At 45.6% G+C, this 19,017-nt stretch overlaps 1 protein-coding gene across 1 annotated transcript in view; it reads right to left on the bottom strand.

The window, feature by feature from the left end:
- NT5C3A (5'-nucleotidase, cytosolic IIIA) overlaps positions 1 to 17,167 on the bottom strand; it is a 79,722-nt gene extending 62,555 nt beyond the window's left edge. Inside the window, exons 1-2 of the mRNA XM_040431941.1 lie at positions 17,156 to 17,167; positions 4,489 to 4,494 (exon numbers count right to left, since the gene is read on the bottom strand). The gene's annotated coding sequence lies outside the window, so the exon portion shown is untranslated. The remainder of the gene's footprint in view (positions 1 to 4,488; positions 4,495 to 17,155) is intronic.
- Between the last annotated feature and the right edge of the window lie 1,850 nt (positions 17,168 to 19,017).

Raw genomic sequence — 19,017 nt, 5'->3', positions numbered from 1 at the left:
CTCCCAGAATATGAGAGAGCTCAGAGCGGTTTGCCTTAAGAGAATTCCTACCCATAATACAAGGAAAGGGGAATAAAGATCTTCTCAGACAGCGCCACGGTGGTATCCTACCTAAACAGGCAAGGAGGGAACAGATCAAAAAATCTTATGTCCTTAGCTGCAGACATTTTTTCCCTGATTATTCCTTATGTTCCTTTCATCAAAGCAGTACACTTAAAGGAAACAGAAAACAAGGTGGCAGACTAAGCAGAAACCTTCTAGATCTTGGAGAATGGTGTTTAAACCAAGAAGTCTTCAGCCAGATAATTCAGCTCTTGAGCCATCCTCAAGTAGACCTGTAACGGTCGCGTACACACACACACAGGGGGGAGGGAAGTGACCACTGCGCTCCACCCTTACCCCTGGCCCTGCCTACTTGCCTCGCAAGTCCTAATGACAGGGGACAACTGGACGGCAATCCCTAACTTGGAGTAAGTGCAGGGATGACAGACAGACAAACAACAGGACGTGAACGGACCGAGTCAATACCAGGAAAGCTGCAAAGTACAAATGGAGCAAGCAGAGAATTGTCAGGAGAAGCCGGGGTCATAAATACCAGGAGAGCAGAGAAGTACAAGAGAAGTCCTAAGAGAGTAGTCAGGTGGGAGCCGAGGTCACAATACCAGGACGGAAGCGCAGTACAAGAGGAGCAGGCAAAAGGATGGTCAGGAACAGGATCAGGTAAGTATTCAGCAGTCCAACAAATAGCCAGGAACCTAGAAATTAACAGGCAACCTGTAGCCAGCAGGCTGCCTGTATTTATAGTGGGGAGCGAGGGTCATGTGACGTGGCCAGCGTCACATGACCGACAGACCAACCAGTCGAGCACCGAGTGATCAGCTTGGCGCTCAAGGCAGACTAGGAGCAGGGAGCCACCCAGCTAGTAAAGCTGCCCTGGGAATGAGGTCAAACACAGAACCTCATTCCAAAAGCTAAGCAACAGTTCTGCGGGCAATGGGGGACCGAGTGCACCTTCGGAACCCCGTGACAAGACCTCTTTGCAACCAGGCAGAACAAAAAATGCAACCTATTCTTTTCCCTAAATCCGGAAGATTCTCCGGCAGGGATAGACGCCTTCTCCCTTCCGTGGCTGAATCAACTTCTGTATGCCTTTCCTCCATAGTGCGCACAGGGCGCACTATGTACAGCACAAGCAGCGCACTAAATGTAGGCAGGATATTATAGCCAAATGATAAAGTACATAGAAGATGTACTATATTGGACTGTAGTATTCAGGGTAAATTGCTTGTTGGCACTTTGCGATAAATAAGTGGGTTTTTGGTTGAAGTTTGGCACTCAGTCTCTAAAAGGTTCACCATCACTGAACTAGAGCATCTGAACTTTATTGGGGGTTAATCAGGGGCACTTTAAATGATGGCGGGTGTATGCTGACTTCTATTTAACCGCCTCCGAACGCAGGGACGCGTCCTGGAGGCGGTCGATTCATTCCTCCTGGACGCGCGCACACAGGATCGGAAGGAAAGCGAGTGGATCTCCAGCCTGCCAGCGGCGATCGTTCGCTGGCAGGCTGGAGATGCGATTTTTTTAACCCCTAACAGGTATATTAGACGCTGTTTTGATAACAGCGTCTAATATACCTGCTACCTGGTCCTCTGGTGGTCCCTTTTGCTTGGATCGACCATCAGGCAGCTCAGTAATAAGTAGCACCAAACACCACTACACTACACCCCCCCCTGTCACTTATTAACCCCTGATCATCCCATATAGACTCCCTGATCACCCCCCTGTCATTGATCACCCCCCTGTAAGGCTCCATTCAGACGTCCGTATGTTTTTTACGGATACATGGATCGGATCCGCAAAACACATCCGGACATCTGAATGGAGCCTTACAGGGGGGTGATCAATGACAGGGGGGTGATCACCCCATATAGACTCCCTGATCACCCCCCTGTCATTGGTCACCCCCCTGTCATTGATCACCCCCCTGTAAGGCTCCATTCAGACGTCCGTATGTTTTTTACAGATCCACGGATACATGGATCGGATCCGCAAAACACATACGGACATCTGAATGGAGCCTTACAAGGGGGTGATCAATGACAGGGGGGTGATCACCCCATATAGACTCCCTGATCACCCCCCTGTCATTGATCACCCCCCTGTAAGGCTCCATTCAGACGTCCGTATGTTTTTTACGGATACATGGATCGGATCCGCAAAACACATACAGACGTCTGACTGGAGCCTTACAGGGGGGTGATCACCCCATATAGACTCCCTGATCACCCCCCTGTCATTGATCACCCCCCTGTAAGGCTCCATTCAGACGTCCATATGTTTTTTACAGATCCACGGATACATGGATCGGATCCGCAAAACACATACGGACGTCTGAATGGAGCCTTACAGGGGGGTGATCAATGACAGGGGGGTGATCACCCCATATAGACTCCCTGATCACCCTTCTGTCATTGATCACCCCCCTGTCATTGATCACCCTCCTGTAAGGCCTCTTTCACACGGGCGTTGCGGAAAAATGTCCGGGTGCGTTGCGGGAACACCCGCGATTTTTCCGCGCGAGTGCAAAACCTTGTAATGCGTTTTGCACTCGCGTGAGAAAAATCGCGTGTGTTTGGTACCCAAACCCGAACTTCTTCACAGAAGTTCGGGCTTGGGATCGGTGTTCTGTAAATAGTATTATTTTCCCTTATAACATAGTTATAAGGGAAAATAATAGCATTCTGAATACAGAATGCTAAGTAAAACAGGGCTGGAGGGGGTTAAAAAAAATAAAAAATCATTTAACTCACCTTAATCCACTTGCTCGCGATGCCGGGCATCTCCGTCTGACTCTTTTACTGTCTAGGACCTGTGGAGAGCATTAACTATAGTTTAAGGACCTGGGATGATGTCACTCTGGTCATCACATGGTACGTCACATGATCTTTTACCATGGTGAATCACCATGGTAAAAGATCATGTGACGTACCATGTGATGACCGGAGTGACGTCATCCCAGGTCCTTAAACTATAGTTAATGCTCTCCACAGGTCCTAGACAGTAAAAGAGTCAGACGGAGATGCCGGCTACGCGAGCAAGTGGATAAAGGTGAGTTAAATGACTTTTTATTTTTTTTTAACCCCTCCAGCCCTGTTTTACTTAGCATTCTGTATTCAGAATGCTATTATTTTCCCTTATAACCATGTTATAAGGGAAAATAATAAGGTTCGGGTCTCCATCCCGATCGTCTCCTAGCAACCGTGCGTGAAAATCGCACCGCATCCGCACTTGCTTGCGGATGCTTGCGATTTTCACGCAACCCCATTCATTTCTATGGGGCCTGCGTTACGTGAAAAACGCACAAAGAGGAGCATGCTGCGATTTTCACGCAACGCAAAAGTGATGCGTGAAAATCACCGCTCGTGTGCACAGCCCCATAGAAATGAATGGGTCAGTATTCAGTGCGGGTGCAATGCGTTCACCTCCCGCATCGCATCCGCGCGGAATACTCGCTCGTGTGAAAGGGGCCTAAGGCTCCATTCAGACATCCGTATGTTTTTTACAGATCCACGGATACATGGATCGGATCCGCAAAACACATACGGACGTCTGAATGGAGCCTTACAGGGGGATGATCAATGACAGGGGGGTGATCACCCCATATAGACTCCCTGATCACCCCCCTGTCATTGATCACCCCCCAGTCATTGATCACCCCCCTGTAAGGCTCCATTCAGACGTCCGTATGTGTTTTGCGGATCCGATCCATGTATCCGTGGAATTTACGGATCCACGGATACATGGATCGGATCCGCAAAACACATACGGACGTCTGAATGGAGCCTTACAGGGGGGTGATCAATGACAGGGGGATGATCACCCCATATAGACTCCCTGATCACCCTTCTGTCATTGATCACCCCCCTGTCATTGATCACCCTCCTGTAAGGCTCCATTCAGACATCCGTATGTTTTTTACAGATCCACGGATACATGGATCGGATCCACAAAACACATACGGACGTCTGAATGGAGCCTTACAGGGGGATGATCAATGACAGGGGGGTGATCACCCCATATAGACTCCCTGATCACCCCCCTGTCATTGATCACCCCCCTGTCATTGATCACCCCCCTGTAAGGCTCCATTCAGACGTCCGTATGTTTTTTACAGATCCACGGATACATGGATCAGATCCGCAAAACACATACGGACGTCTGAATGGAGCCTTACAGGGGGGTGATCAATGACAGGGGGGTGATAACCCCATATACACTCCCTGATCACCCCCCTGTCATTGATCACCCCCCTGTAAGGCTCCATTCAGACATTTATTTTGGCCCAAGTTAGCGGAAATTTTTTTATTAATTTTTTTCTTACAAAGTCTCATATTCCACTAACTTGTGTAAAAAAATAAAATCTCACATGAACTCACCATACCCCTCACGGAATCCAAATGCGTAAAAATTTTTAGACATTTATATTCCAGACTTCTTCTCATGCTTTAGGGCCCCTAAAATGCCAGGGCAGTATAAATACCCTACATGTGACCCCATTTCGGAAAGTAGACACCCCAAGGTATTCGCTGAGGGGCATATTGAGTCCATGAAAGATTTAAATTTTTGTCCCAAGTTAGCGGAAAGGGAGACTTTGTGAGAAAAAAATAAAATAAAATTTCCGCTAACTTGTGGCAAAAAAAAATTAAATTCTATGAACTCGCCATGCCCCTCATTGAATACCTTGGGGTGTCTTCTCTCCAAAATGGGGTCACATGTGGGGTATTTATACTGCCCTGGCATTTTAGGCACCCTAAAGCTTGAGAAGAAGTCTGGGATCCAAATGTCTAAAAATGCCCTCCTAAAAGGAGAGTGGGCCCCTTTGCCCACCTAGGCTGCAAAAAAGTGTCGCACATGTGGTATTGCCGTACTCAGGAGAAGTTGGGCAATGTGTTTTGGGGTGTCATTTTACATGTACCCATGCTGGGTGAGATAAATATCTTGGTCAAATGCCAACTTTGTATAAAAAAATGGGAAAAGTTGTCTTTTGCCAAGATATTTCTCTCACCCAGCATGGGTATATGTAAAATGACACCCCAAAACACATTACCCAACTTCTCCTGAGTACGGCAATACCAGATGTGTGCCACTTTTTTGCAGCCTAGGTGGGCAAAGGGGCCCACATTCCAAAGAGCACCTTTTGGATTCCACCGGCCATTTTTTACAGATTTTGATTTCAAACTACTTCGCACGCATTTGGGCCCCTAAAATGCCAGGGCAGTATAACTACCCCACAAGTGACCCCATTTTGGAAAGAAGACACCCCAAGGTATTTCGTGATGGGCATAGTGAGTTCATGGAAGTTTTTATTTTTTGTCACAAGTTAGTGGAATATGAGACTTTGTAAGAAAAAAAAAAAATCATCATTTTCCGCTAACTTGTGACAAAAAATAAAAAGTTCTATGAACTCACTATGCCCATCAGCGAATACCTTAGGGTGTCTACTTTCCGAAATGGGGTCATTTGTGGGGTGTTTGTACTGTCTGGCCATTGTAGAACCTCAGGAAACATGACAGGTGCTCAGAAAGTCAGAGCTGCTTCAAAAAGCGGAAATTCACATTTTTGTACCATAGTTTGTAAACGCTATAACTTTTACCCAAACCATTTTTTTTTACTCAAACATTTTTTTTTTATCAAAGGCATGTAGAACAATAAATTTAGAGAAAAATTTATATATGGATGTCGTTTTTTTTGCAAAATTTTACAACTGAAAGTGAAAAATGTCATTTTTTTGCAAAAAAAATCGTTAAATTTCGATTAATAACTAAAAAAGTAAAAATGTCAGCAGCAATGAAATACCACCAAATGAAAGCTCTATTAGTGAGAAGAAAAGGAGGTAAAATTCATTTGGGTGGTAAGTTGCATGACCGAGCAATAAATGGTGAAAGTAGTGTCGTGCAGAAGTGTAAAAAGTGGTCTGGTCATTAAGGGTGTTTAAGCTAGGGGAGCTGAGGTGGTTAACATGATTTTGAATGTGATTGCTTAATTCTGAACACAGCTACACCCCCAGTTATAAGAGGGTGTACACACTTATGCAACCACATTATTTGTTTTCTTCTCTCCACCTAAAAGATTTCAGTTTGTTTTTCATTTGAGTTGTACAGTTTATAGGTCACATTAAAGGTGGAAAAAGTTCTGAAATGATTTATCCTTGTCTAATTTTTTTATATTACAGAAACCTGACATTTTAACAGGGGTGTGTAGACTTTTTATATCCACTGTATAATATTACAAAAATAAAATAAAAGAAGAGTTTGTGTTAATGTGTTTTAGGACAAGTTCTCGCAATTAAATAGTGGTATAGGGCAGAGCCTCTCCTTAATAGCTCTTCACGAAAGTTCCTGTTTCCCGTCTTGGATGGAGGCGGTCTCTCAAGGGTGTTGTCATGGGCTCATGGAAAAGTGAGTACAGGTGAGTGTAATCTTAAATTTTCAATATATGTTGTTTCCATTCAATTGAACCCCTTTCTGACATCCACTGTACATATCAAGTCTTTAAAAATGTAGCCTGTATAGGAGATGAGCAGGGGCTATAGCCAGTGGGTGCCTGTTGTTTTAGACAGAAGACATATGCCAGCAGTGTTCATGATCAGAGACAACTCCGATCATGGACATTTAACCCCCTCAGGTGCCATGGTCAATTGCGACCACAGCATTTGAGCAGTCACACATGTTCAAGTCTCCTATGGAACCTAAAAATAAAAGGTAAAAAATTTTTATTAAACATATAAAAAAAAAAAAAAATCAAATCTCCCCATTTTACAAATCAACATAACTGAAATTGTTGTGTACAAAAATATACAAATTATTAAAATATAAAAGTATGGTATTTATCTGTTATAGTGAATGCCGTACAAAAAACCACTAAAAACTGGCCAAATTGCATTTTTTTGGTTGATCAAAAAGCTCCCCAAAATGGTATTTATTAAAAGCTCTATAGTTCACCCTTCAATAAAAAAGCTCTTACACAATGTAGCAGTGGCATCGCTGTAATCATACTGATTCTCAAAACACAGCAGTATGTATTTTACGGTCCGCAAAACACAGATCCGCAAGAAATACGGATGTCGTCAGAGTCACTTCCGTATTGCATCCATTTTTTTTTTTTGCGGATCCATTGTAGCAATGCCTATTCTTGTCCACAAAGCGGACAAGAATAGGGCATGCTCTATATTTTTTGCGGGACTACAGAACAGACATACGGATGCGGACAGCACACGGTATGCTGTCCGCATGTTTTGCTGACCCATTGAAATTAATGAGTCCGCATTCTTTCCGCAAAAAAAATGGAGCGGACACGAAACAAAATAAGTTTGTGTGCATGAGCCCTAAAGGTTATGGGAGAAATTATCTAAACTGGTGTAAGGCAACATTCACACGATGACCGTTTTTCTAACGGCAGTCATGCTTCCTTTTTAAGAACAATGGGAGTGTATGGGGTTATTCACACGGCAGCTTTTTGATGGCTACCGGATGGCCAAAAATAGAACATGTTCTATTATCTCCATTTTCACTGACCGTCAGCCCCCATACAATTGAATGGGACTATTTTTAACGTCTGTTTCTCAGAAAGGCATCAGTAAAAAAAAAAAAGGGTGCTAAAAATTGACAGTTTATCTGTTTTTTTTAACTGAATGTGAAAGGAAAACTTTCTAAAGAAAAACTGGCTTAGTTGCCCATAGCAACAAATCAAATTCCACCTTTCATTTTTGAGTGTTCCTTTGGAAATTGAAAGGTGGAATCTGATCAACTAAGCCAGTTCTACTATACCCCAGTTTGATAAATCTCCCCCATAATGCTTCACTTTTCTGGTGCAGTGACTTTGATACAGTACCCCCTAAGTTTACGCTGTCTAAAAATTTGACAGTATTAGTAAATCTGCCTAGTTGTGACTAAGGCTACTTTCACACTTGCGGCAGGACGGATCCGACAGGCTGTTCACCATGTCGGATCCGTCCTTCCACTATTTCGCCGAACCGCCGCTCCGTCCCCATTGACTATAATGGGGACGGGGGCAGAGCTACGGCGCAGCACGGCGGTGCACGGCGAAAACCGCCGGACTAAAAAGTCGGACATGCAGGACTTTTTAGTCCGGCGGCTCTCGCCGTGCTGCGCCGGAGCTCCGCCCCCGTCCCCATTATAGTCAATGGGGACGGAGCGGCGGTCCAGCGGCACCGCGAAATAGCAGAAGGACGGATCCGACATGGTGAACAGCCTGTCGGATCCGTCCTGCCGCAAGTGTGAAAGTACCCTTAGGTCCTTATTATGCCCTAGTGAAGCTGCTGGGCTTATTACTGCTAGTGAAATTCGATAGGGTGCGGCTGTTAACCTACACCCATGCGGCCAGCCGCACCCTTGTGTCATTTTGCACAGCGCTTACAGCAATGAAACTGCATGTATTATAGATTAAATACCTTACACAGAGCATGCTACAGAGCGGATATATGTGAATCAGTCCTTATGTGCCTACTTTTATTTTCTACCCAGTGTTTCAGTCCCTCAGGTCTACTCCCAGATATGTGCCCCCCCCCCCCCTCACAGTATATATGCCAAGATATGTGTCCCCCTCACAGTAGATATGCCAAGATATGTGCCCCCTCACAGTAGATATACCAAGATGTGCCCCCCTCACAGTAGATATGCCAAGATATGTGCCCCCCTCACAGTAGATATGCCAAGATATGTGCCCCCCTCACAGTAGATATACCAAGATGTGCCCCCCTCACAGTAGATATGCCAAGATATGTGCCCCTCTCACAGTAGATATGCCAAGATATGTGCCCCCCTCACAGTAGATATACCAAGATGTGCCCCTCTCACAGTAGATATGCCAAGATATGTGCCCCCCTCACAGTAGATATACCAAGATGTGCCCCCCTCACAGTAGATATGCCAAGATATGTGCCCCCTCACAGTAGATATACCAAGATGTGCCCCCCTCACAGTAGATATGCCAAGATATGTGCCCCCCTCACAGTAGATATACCAAGATGTGCCCCCCTCACAGTAGATATGCCAAGATATGTGCCTCCCTCACAATAGCCAAGATGTGCCCCCTCACAGTAGATATGCCAAGATATGTGCCCCCTCACAGTAGCCAAGATATGTGCCCCCCTCACAGAAGATATGTGCCCCCCCCCCCACAGTACATATGCCAAGATATGTGCCTCCTCACAGTACATATGCCAAGATATGTGCCCTCACAGTACATATGCCAAGATATGTGCCCCCTCACAGTACATATGCCAAGATATGTGCCCCCTCACAGTACATATGCCAAGATATGTGCCCCCTTCACAGTACATATACGAAAATATGTGCCCCCTTCACAGTAGATATCCGAAAATATGTGCCCCCTCACAGTTTATATGCCAAGATGTTTGCCCCTTTCAAAGTAGATATGCCAAGATATGTGCCCTCTTATAGTGATATGCCACGATATGTACCCAGTGCCCCCTTCACAGTAGTTATGCCCAGATGTGCCCCCTTCACATGAAGTGAAAAAAACAAATACTCCTCGCCTCATTCACCTGGTTCCTCCCATGATCTGCCCTCCCCAGCAGCAGGATACTGTGACACATGGTGTTGCTGTGTAGGAGGAGCAGAGGCTGATTCCCAGCCTGCCCCGCTCCTCCTCCTACACAGATCAGCACGACAATGTGTGAGGACATCGTGCTGCTGTGGAGCGCTGGAGGCTCAATGGTGGAGCGGGGAGCAAATAGTTCCCTGCTTCAGTGACGTGCCTACCAGGGCCGGCGCCACCTGTAAGGGGACCTAGGCAGCCGCCTAGGGCACAATTTAGCAGGGGGCGCCGGCCCCGTGCGGTTTAAAAAAAAAAGCGTTGCCGGAATTTTTTTTTATTAAGTACGGCAGCGGGCCCTCCCCCGCACCGGGCGCTACCGCACTGCCCGGGCTGGTTCGTCTATGATTGCGCACCGCCTGGGCGCAGCCTGAAGAGAGGGACTCACAGTCACAGGAGGGAAGCGCCTCTAATGTAGCGTGGCCGAGCTCTGTTCGGTCCGCGGTACAGGAGCTTTTGTTTCCTGTACTCGGCCGGACTGACAGGAAGTGCTCACTTAGTGTGCACTTCCTGTCAGTCTGGCCGGGTACAGGAAACAAATGCTCCTGTACCGCGGACCCAACAGAGCTCGGCCACGCTACATTAGAGGTGGGGGGGGGAGTAAATGAGAGTGACAAGGGAGGGGGGGAGTAAATGAGAGTGACAAGGGAGGGGGGGAGTAAATGAGAGTGACAAGGGAGGGGGGGAGTAAATGAGAGTGACAAGGGAGGGGGGGAGTAAGTGAGAGTGACAAGGGAGGGGGGAGTAAATTAGAGTGTCAAGGGAGGGGGATAAATGAGCGTGACAAGGGGGGGAATAAATGAGAGTGACAAGGGAGGGGGGGAGTAAATGAGAGTGACAAGGGGGGGGAGTAAATGAGAGTGACAAGGCAGGGGGGGGAGTAAATGAGAGTGACAAGGGAGGGGGGGAGTAAATGAGAGTGACAAGGGAGGGGGGGAGTAAATGAGAGTGACAAGGGAGGGGGGGAGTAAATGAGAGCGACAAGGGAGGGGGGAGTAAATGAGCGTGTCAAGGGAGTGGGGGGAGTAAATGAGAGTGACAATGGAGTGGGGGGGAAGAGAGTGACAAGGGAGGGGGGAGAAGAGAGTGACAAGGGAGGGAGGGGGGAGAAGAGAGTGACAAGGGAGTCCCCAGAGCAAGACCAAGAGCCAGACTGCAACCAGAGACCAGATCATCTTATTGTCCTGGTGGTAAGTAGACAATGCAATATGTTTATTATGTAATTGTTTAGTTATTAATACTACATTGGAAACTAATTTACCTCACATTAAGGCTCCATTCACACGTCCACAACGTCTTTTGCGGATACACGGAGCCGCGAATCCGCAAAACACGGAAAGCGGCAATGTGCGTTCCGCATTTTGCGGACCGCACATTGCCGGCACTAATAGAATATGCCTGTTCTTGTCCGCAATTGCGGACAAGAATAGGACATGTTCTATTTTTTTGCGGAACGGAAGTGCGGATCCGCAATTCCGTGTCTGGGCAGCACATCGTGCTGCCCCATAGGAATGAATGGGTCCGCAATTCCGTTCCACAAAATGCAGAACGAAATTGCGGACGTGTGAATGGAGCCTAAAAGGACACTATAGTCCCAGAACCAGTACAGTTTAATGTAGTGGTACTGGTGTCTATAGCCTGTTCCTGCAGAGAAAAGACGTTGTGCAGTACTGGTGGTAAAGGAGCACTATAGTGCCAGGAAAACAAACTCATTTTCCTGGCACTATATAGTTGTTAGGAGTGGGGCACCCTCGTGTCCCCCTCCCACTGGGCTGAAGGGGTTAAAACCCCTCACTGGGAACTCTTCTCCCCGATCCTCCTGTCTGCTGCTAATGCGCATGCGCACGCATTCAAAACTATGTTCCGCACCTTCCCACTGTAATTTTCACAGTGAGAATCGCGGAAGCACCTCTAGCGGCTGTCAGGGAGACAGCTACGACAAGCTGGATTAACCCTAAGGGAAACATGATAAGAAGAAGGATTGCGCTGCAGGAGAAGATTCTTTTCTGTTTCTTTTCTTTCCCTTATATTCGTAAACATCTTCAGTTAAAAGGACCACATGCAATCAATAACTCTCAACAATGGCATGGAAACCTGAAATGTAGTAAAAAGACGCACTATGGTGTAGTATGCTCTGAACACCTATCGCACCGGGTGAATGCAGTATACTCACAAGACTTCACTTGTAAGACGCGTGGATAGAAGAGCTCTGTTGGTAGAGCGGGCATGAACCAGGAGCCGTTGATTATTTCTTGCAGAAATATGTGACGATGGCCCCCTCCTATTTGAAAAATTCCTCTAGCGTTATTGATCTCATAGAGGAGATTGGAGAAATCCAGGGAACCATGTGGTTAGCCACAGTGGATGTGTCCTCCCTTTACACTTGCATACCAAAAGATTTTGGAATCAGAGGGGTTCAGGAAGCCCTAGATAGTGACCCTCAAATGGGGATAGATCAAAAAAAAATTGTTCTGGACTGTGTGGTTTTTTGTCTCACCCACAATTATTTTCTATATAGTGATTCTTTTTATCTCCAGCACTCTGGTGTGGCGATGGGGGCGAAATTTGCCCCCAGCCTCGCCAACCTTTTTATAACTATGTGGGAGAGAGATAGAATCGACACGGTCCTTAACAAAAATTTAGGAAGGGGTCAACTAATAGTATGGCGAAGGTACATAGATGACTGCCTTCTCATCTGGCAAGGTGAGAGGGAGGGTCTAGAGACCTTCATAGCGGACATCAACATAAATCATTTCAATCTTAAGTTTACCAGCCATATAAGTGCCACCTCCGTAGATTTCCTTGATTTGGTTATTTTTGTAGAAGACAGCAGACTGAAAACCAAGACCTTTTTTAAAACTGTGGACGTGAACACATATATAGAATTAAACAATTGCCATCATCCATCCTAGCTCAAGAATGTACCCAAAAGTCAGTTTCAGCGTATTTCTAAAAACTGTACTAAAATAGAAGATTATAGAGAACAGGGTCAGATGGTAAAAGCAAGATTTTTAGAAAAAGGGTATGAGGAAGAGTATTTGGACCACTGTAGAGTAGAGATAGAAGGAAAACGTGATGTAAATAAGCCTCTAATAAGTAAAAAGAAAGACCAGAAAAATGATTTTAGATATATGTTTCTAACCCAGTACAACACCAAAGTGGGTCATATCAAGTACATGATTAACAAAAATTGGCATATACTAAAGAATGATCCCGTTCTCAGTAAGGATTTACCAGACAAACCCCCTCTAGTTTTCAAGAGAGCAAGTAATCTCACCAATAGATTGGTTCATAGCGCTAGCTTTGCAACCAACAAAAAACGCATAGTTGCCAATAAGGGCAAATTCACATGGTACGGTTTTTGCATACCATGCAGAAACCGCATTCAAAAGGATCGGGTAAGGTCTGTGGACATTATACAATCTAATAAAAGAAAAGGAGAAACCTTTAAAATAAGAGGCAATATCTCTTGCAATAATGTGGGTGTTATTTATCTATTGGAGTGCCCGTGTGGCCTCCAATATGTGGGAAGAACTACACGGAGTCTCAAGACCCGAGTCCAGGAGCATATCTGCAATATTAAAAAGGGGTTTGAGACGCACAGTGTCTCTCTACATTTTAAGATCCATCACCAAAAAAATCCTAGGGGTCTGCGTTTTATTGGTATTGAGATGGTACATATCCCCATACGTGGAGGAGATTTTATTGCGATATTGAATAAAAGGGAGGTAGAGTGGATGTACCTTCTGAATACTATTCAACCTCAGGGGTTAAACATTCAATGTGATGTCAAGGCCTGTATAGTCTAGGAACGATTTTAGGGGTTAGTATTACGGAATAGGAGGAGACATAGGTCCATTTATTTATCTACAACCTATCCCCATAACCAAGTTCATTTCACAAGATTGTTCGTACCTGTTGTATATATGTGTGGTTGGTATACCAAAATTTTGTGGTTTCCGCTCCCTTTTTAACAATTAAATATTTTAATAGATCTAGATGTCATTATGACGTATACAAGAGGGGAGGTTTCCCCGTGAACTTAAACTCAGTGGTTTCCACTTAGTAATTAACGCCCCAGACAAAGCATTATGGCGAAACCCGGGTCGGGCAGCATTGATTGTTCTTAATATGTTTTTATTCCTGTACTTTTGTGAGTATATTAAACCATTTTTATCTGAAATATCGGTACGTACTTCACTATTCCTGCGCCCTCCTTCCTTTAAGATCTTTGGAAGTGTGAGGCGGGTGATATCTTCTGAAAGCGGCACTCTACTGGTGGGATCGCGGTTTGGATAAAGATCTGCTGAATCAACGGCTCCTGGTTCATGCCCGCTCTACCAACAGAGCTCTTCTATCCACGCGTCTTACAAGTGGAGTCTTGTGAGTATACTGCATTCACCCGGTGCGATAGGTGTTCAGAGCATACTACACCATAGTGCGTCTTTTTACTACATTTCAGGTTTCCATGCCATTGTTGAGAGTTATTGATTGCATGTGGTCCTTTTAACTGGAAATTTTTACGAATATAAGGGAAAGAAAAGAAACAGAAAAGAATCTTCTGCTGCAGCGCAATCCTTCTTCTTATCATTATATTCAGTGGACTTTTATTACCCACATTGTCCTAGGATTTGCAGCGCTTGAGGGGACAAATATCCTATACAGAGACTTTACTTCCTAAGGGAAACATAGCAGTTCTTTTAATTTAAATGCTGAGAAAGGGGTGGAACATATGTGATGTCATGATATGGGTAGATCATCTGATAAGTGGGGAGGGCGGCAACTTTTATCTTGCCTAGGGCGGCAAAAATCCTTGCACCGGCCCTGACCAGGACCACAGAGAAGAAGCCAGCTGCTGTAGATGGGACCAGGGCCTGGTGAGCTGCGGGGTGGGTTTGCCTACGGTGTCCTTTCTCTGGCACCCCTCCCCCCAATACTTAAAAAAATATATATACCCCCTCACAGTAGTATTTCCCTCATTGTACAACCTTCACAGTAGTTTTGTACAGAAGTGTACCCCCTCACAGTAGTTATGCCCTCCCTGTGCCCTTTTCACAGTTATAATGCCATATCTGTGCCCCCTTCACAGTAATAATCCCCATTGTGCCCCCTTCACAGAAATAATCCCCGTTGTGCCCCCTTTACAGTAATAATCCCCATTGTGCCCCCTTCACAGTAATAATCCCCGTTGTGCCCCCTTTACAGTAATAATCCCCATTGAGCCACCTTCACAGTAATAATCCCTATTGAGCCACCTTCACAGTAATAATCCCCATTGTGCCCCCTTCACAGTAATAATCCCCATTGTGCCCCCTTCACAGTAATAATCCCCATTGTGTCCCCTTCATAGTAGAAATCCCCATTGTGCCCCCTTCATAGTAGAAATCCCCATTGTGCCCCCTTCACAGTAATAATGCCCACTGTGCCCCCTTCGGTGTAGCATGGCCCTCTGGCTCTGTGCCCCCTCCATAGTAGAAACGCCCATTGTGCTCCCTTCACATTAGTAATGCCCTCTGTGGCCCCTCCAGAGTAGTAATGCCCTCTGTGCCCCCTCTATAGTAATACAGACCTCTGTTTCCCCTCCATAGTAATAAAGACCTCTGTGCCCCTTCCATAGTAATAAAGTCCTCTGTGACCCCTTTGTATTAAAAACAAAAAAACACAGTAACTACTCACCTCGTCCCGTTCCTGAAGCTCACAGTCCTCTCTTCCCTACAGGCACAGATCGCTCTGCAGCACTGTGTGGGCGGAGCCTATGCAGATTACTGGGCTGAAGGCTCCACCCACACAGGCCGGCAGCGTGATCCATGCCTGCAGAAGTCTTCCTGCTCCACCATTCAGAGCGCGGCTGGTCTGAAGCAGGGGAGGAGTGCTGAGAGCTGAGCGGTGAGTGACAGGACTGCAGCTCTCAGCGCTCCAGCAATGAGCGCTTCCATCTGTATTGATGGAGTGCTTCCGTGGTGTTTCTGTCCGCGCCTCCGCACTGCAAAAAAATAGAACTTGTTCAATTTTTTACAGTGCGGATGGATCACAGAGCCATTCAAGTTCAATGGGTCTGGATCCGTCGCGGCTGCCGCACGGATGGGGCCCATGCATTGGGGACTGCAAATGCACGGAACGGCCGTGTGCATGAGGCCTTAGGCTAAATGCACACGATCAGGAGTGCATGCGGATTTTCGTGCGGAAAATCCGCACGGTAGGTCATGTACATTGTATTCTATGAGAATTTGAAATTCTCATGCACACGATGCAGATTTTTGCTGTGCGGATTTTGATCTACGGTACAGATTTTAAAATCTGCAGCATGTTCATTTATTTTGTTTTTCTCCATTCACTTTATAGGAGACAGTAAAATCCGCATGCAGAAAACCCTCACCAAATCCGCATGCAAATCAGCACCAATTGATTTCCCTGCGAACACCTGCAGATTTCACTGCGTATTGTCCGCACATAAATCCTGAACGTGTGCATTTACTCTTACCATTTGCGACAATGGCAAATACAGGTGCACCACGGCAATAAGTAGTAATCCTCATGCAGATGCCACCACTGTAGGAGGACCCTATGGGTATAAAAACCCAGCACTCTATAAGAGGTCCTGAAAACAAACTTTATTATTTTAAATTAGAATATACAAGTGGATGGATCTGCTTTCTAGTGAATTAAAAGAAAGCCATACAGCTAGTACTGTAATTTAAAATAATGTGGTTGCATTGTATTAGCGCTGGGTGGGTTCTGTAGTCTGCCTTTTGACCTATTCTGTAATCTGCCCTGCCGCTCGTCTGAAATAGGCAAGGGCTACACGGTGACACTGGTCACACGAACGCCTGTCGCTGCCATGATCGCTGCGTATCGGTGATCCCATAGAAATGCATGGGATCGGCCGCGGGAGTTGCAAGAAATTGAACACGGTCACATCCATTTCTATGGAATCACCGAGACTCAGCGATCTTGACCGTGACAGGTTTCGTGTGACCAGTGTCGCTGTGTAGCCCTTGCCATAAACATGTACATTCCTCCCAACAGGAAATGTTTCAAGAATTTACTTCAGCCTGCAAGTGGAGTCCAACACTCAGCCTCATCAGGGGTAGGGGCATGCTCACACCATGCAGGACTTTCTGGTCTGCTCTTTTTGGTGGAATCTCCGGTGCAGATATGAACATGCCCCGAGGGTCACAAACAAGACTGTCAGTGAATGCCAGTCACGTCTGCTACATAAGACTTGGATGTTGTCATTTCACAAAGGCACTGTTAATAAGGGCACATTACTACAACAGGCTGGAGCAGATGACATCACAGAGACTCTGCCATTGCCATGAAAACATTCCCACCATAGGCTGGCCGTGGTCACAAGGTATTATGGAGTGCTATGCATTATACTGTATGTTGGTAGCACAGAAATGAATAAACAGGACCCATCACTAGAAATACTTGTAACAGACCTGAATCAAATTGTGTGGCAAATTATATTTTCAACTTGATATATAATTTCCATCCATCAGGGCTTCTTCAAGACTGCTAATATAAAATTATGTGATCAAATATAGATGCACAGGTCACAAAATGATGACTATAGGTCTACAGCCAATATCTAAAGTCCCCTCCAATATCTGAAGACTCCTAACGCGCACATATGTATTTTGTGGTTTGCACAATGTGGATGGCGTCCGTGTTGCCTCCATATTTTTTTATTTTTCTATTTGCGGACTGTGGGGTTTCGCTCTGGTAGATAGGGTAAGCGGGTGCAGTACAGAGGCAAAATACAAGTTCTTAACTCAAAACTTCAGTGTTTATTTACACTTGAGGCAATTGCACAAAACAGCACGTAACTTTGCAGTCTTGGTGTTAATTCACATACAATGGAAAGTTCATATAACACAAGTCACCTTGCTGGCAGTTCTGCCTCCAGTAGTCCACAGTAGGCTTTAGGGGGCCTGTTTCCCCAGCATGCGGCTCTCAGCCGTCCAGCACGGCACAAAGCCTCAGATCCCAAAAACAGAGCCATCTCTGCTGAGCCCAGCTGCCTATTTTAGGACAGCCAGGTGCTGACAAAACCCAGACCGGCACTTAAAATCCAGTCCAGTATTTGACCTCACCTGGCTGGAAACTAGCCCAGCTGCACATGCTGGGAGGAAAATACCTGTCTTGCCAGACACAACCCCTCACTGTGTCACAGGACCCATTTACTTCAATGAGTCTGTGTTCCACAATTTGTGGCCAAGTATAGGACATATATATATATATTTTTGCGGAATAGACATGTGGATGCAGAAAGCACATGGATCATACATAAGCTTTCTGCATCCATGTGTCTGTAATGCAAAAAGATAGAACATGTAAACTATGTGTGTCACGGCGGACAGGATATAGAAACACAGATAAATAAACAAACAAGTTTCTAGGCGAGAAGCTGGGGATCAAGGTCACCTCCTGATAAATCCCTACCAGCTCTCCCTATACTGCTAAGCCCACGTTCAGACCCTTAAGGTGGGAATAACGTGTCCTCGTGCCTGGGCTGAGAATACCCTAAAAATCCCTAAGATGATGAAAGGGGAAATAGAGGCAGCCTGCTCCCTCTGAACCTGGAGGGGCAGGCGTCTCTCTACCAGCCTAGACAGCAAACCACAAGAGAACAAAAAAACAACTTATCTTTTGAGCAGGAACAGCCAATCCTTCCTTCCTTGCAAACACAGAGCCAGACAGAAGCTATAACCCACAGGGAACACTGGGAGTGGGTGTGATTTAAACTGAAACCAACGACCCCACCCAGTGCACCTGAAGGTAGGTGGATCTAGCTTGACTCCAAAACAAAAGGCTAGACACGTGCTGCTAATCTGGCAGACCTCCGCACATAGCCTGAGCAGGGCATGACAACGTGGCTGGAAAATGTGGATTGTGTGTGAGGTCAATGGATCCGCGAAAAAAAATGGTTGCAACATGGGTTTCACATGGACTCTATCTGTATTATGTGGATCTGCGGTCTTGTGCATAAAGCCTAATGCATAGGATATCTGCCCTGCTCAAAATCAGACAAATACATTGCAAGCGATCCTTTTATGTCTATTTCTTGAAATGAAATAGCCTATGAATTATTTAATTAGTATTCTTATTTATAAAAAACATGAAAAAAAAAAAATGAATTATTGTACGTATTTCCATTTCATAGAATAGGTCATCAATATCAGATTGATGGGGGTCTGACATCTGGTACTCTCTTGTTCAGCTGTTTTGAGCAGCTATGGTGCCGGAAACTATAAAGTGTACAGAGCGAAAGCAGAAGGCTCTTTACACTGTGAATTTTCTGACATCTGCGTATAGCGATGAGCGATTCACAGATAGGGAAACATCCAAAGTCAATTTGCATAAAAACTTCTAATA

The sequence above is a fragment of the Bufo bufo genome, chromosome 5 (assembly GCF_905171765.1).
Source record: "Bufo bufo chromosome 5, aBufBuf1.1, whole genome shotgun sequence".
Classification (NCBI taxonomy): Eukaryota; Metazoa; Chordata; class Amphibia; order Anura; family Bufonidae; genus Bufo; species Bufo bufo.
This window is presented reverse-complemented; position numbering and strand designations above follow the sequence as displayed.